This window comes from Monodelphis domestica, chromosome 1, assembly GCF_027887165.1.
Source record: "Monodelphis domestica isolate mMonDom1 chromosome 1, mMonDom1.pri, whole genome shotgun sequence".
NCBI classification, from domain to species: domain Eukaryota; kingdom Metazoa; phylum Chordata; class Mammalia; order Didelphimorphia; family Didelphidae; genus Monodelphis; species Monodelphis domestica.
Window position 1 is genome coordinate 493,145,014 of NC_077227.1, and position 2,313 is coordinate 493,147,326.

The following is a 2,313-nucleotide window of genomic DNA, read 5'->3' on the forward strand; positions in this document are numbered from 1 at the left end:
TGAAGGGATTTCTTCATTGTAGCAACAGTTTTCTTTGTATATCTAAGTAAAAAATTGTAGGAAAAAAACTTACTTTTTTTCCAATAGATAATTTTATTTCTGGGTTATAATTATCATATTGACAAGGACACTTTGGATCATAGGCGCATCAGAGTTTATGTAAAAAGAGGCAAGTGGCATGTGGGTAAAGACTATAAAGAGTAATGAACTCTTTATGGAGAGGTGACTTTACCAAAAAGCCAAGGGCTTTTTAATTTGTTGTCAATGATAACAAAAAGGAAAGGATGGTCAGCAATGAATGCTGGAGTAATTCTTGCACATCGCATCTTCATGATTGCTGCAGTGGCACAAGCTCTCTTGGTGCCTTCTTCATCAACTTCCACATAAGCCTTGTGAATAACCTTGGATAGATATATATCCTTCCTGGCTGACATCCCAGAAAAGTCAGCCATGCTTTGATCAAATGCATCCGACATCCCCAATTTTTGAAGAATGGATTCCATGTCTAAATTCCCCTCCAATTTAAATCTGGGACCTCAGTTTGGTCCATCATGTCTAGATTTAGCCAATCTGCTAATTTGTCAGAAGTAAGTGCTTCTTCCAACATTTTTATATCCCTGTTCTTGTCCGGAAGTAAAATGGCCATGCTCATTTGTCCTCCAGTGTAAGGCAGAACTAAGGCAGAACTTCTCCTATGTAAGTCATATGAAATGTAGATCTCTGATACATCATTGGTACTAGTTTTTGCTCCTCCTTGCTGATTTTGAACATCTTTTCAGTGGTCTTTTCTTTGTTAAATTGTTTTTTTTTCCATTTTCCACTGAAGTAGATAGCATTTGTAAGTACCAGACAGGTCACTGGAGAAATGGAATCTTTAGGCAGAAGTTCTGCAATCTTACCTTCTGTTTTTTCTTCTACCCACTTATTGATGTGTTTTCTTGCTGCTTCAAAATCATGAACAAAGTCAAGTTCTTCCATATTTGAATGGTAGAATTTCTGACAACAATCCTTAAAAGATGAATGGAAATCATAAGTCTTTTCTCCAAAGAGTTGGTTGGCAATTCTTAGTAGACACCAAGAACCAGATTTATTAATTTCTCCAAGAAAGGACTGAAAACGTTGGTTGATATCTGTATCTTTTTTTTTAAAAGAAAGAACCTGTTGTATCTGTTCAGCAGTATTTCCCTGGGCCCCATCTAAGACCATAGACAGGGCACAGTAGAGGCTCAGAGGAGAATATAACACATTCTTTGAGCTATTTTCATCACCGATTCTTTTTTAAAACATCCAAAGGCAAAGTCATTTTTTGCTTCAGAGAGAGCATCCATTGTGGCACACCTGTATTAGCAGTAATGGGTGCGGTAGGTGTTGTGGCTCCAGCTGCTTCCTCCAACAGCTCAGGATTATAACTTTGGGCGGGGAAAGACTAAAAACCTTACTTTTTAATAATCATCAGTATTCATCAGACTCTCAATTTATGCAAAGAAAAAGAATTGGGGCTTTTACCACCACATTCTCAATAGAATCAATGTGAAGAGCTATCCCAAGGACATGTATTGGCCTTGAGGGACAGGAATAGAAGCATCTTAAGATAAGCCTTTGACAAATTCTCCCATGCTAGATCTAGCTGGAAAATGTGAAGATGTGAGATAGTAATTGCTAGTTGGATTCAGGATTAGTTGAACAGCTGGACTTAAAGAGTAGCCATTAATGTCTCAATGACAATTTGGAAAAAGTGAAATGAACCAGGTGACTTTGCTATGAATATCTTAATCGATAATGTGTATTAAAGTATAGGTCAATTAATCGATTAGCAAGTAGTCATTTAGCACCTATTACATGTCAGGCACTCTACTAAGCATTGGGGTACAGGAACAAATAATAAAATAATATCACTCACAAAGAGTTTATACTCTAATAGAGGAGACAACAAATTCTTATACAAATATACGTGTGTATGTATATCCCAAAAAGAAATCACTGTCTTCCTGCCTGCCCCAAATTCTCCTCCTCCCAATTTTCCTATTTCTGAAAAAGATGTCACCATTCTCCCAGTTACCTAGGCTTAAACCTCGTTGTCATCCTTAACTCTCTACTATCTCCATATTTCTTATCTGTTGTCAAATCTTGTCATTTCTCTATGCTTCTTGCATCTCCCCCCTTCTTTCCATTCACATGGCCACTACTCTGGATTGTGTTGTAGTTGTTCCCTAGCTGCCCTCCACCATTCTGATGCAAGCCCTTGTTCCCTCACATCTAAACTATTACAATTACCTTTTTGGTTGGTCTCCCTGCCTCAAATCTCTTCCCACT

General features: G+C 37.7%; 1 pseudogene; it reads right to left on the reverse strand.

Annotated features, from left to right (window-relative positions):
- Positions 1-278: 278 nt before the first annotated feature.
- On the reverse strand, positions 279-2,082 carry LOC100027392 (serpin B6-like; annotated as a pseudogene).
- Between the last annotated feature and the right edge of the window lie 231 nt (positions 2,083-2,313).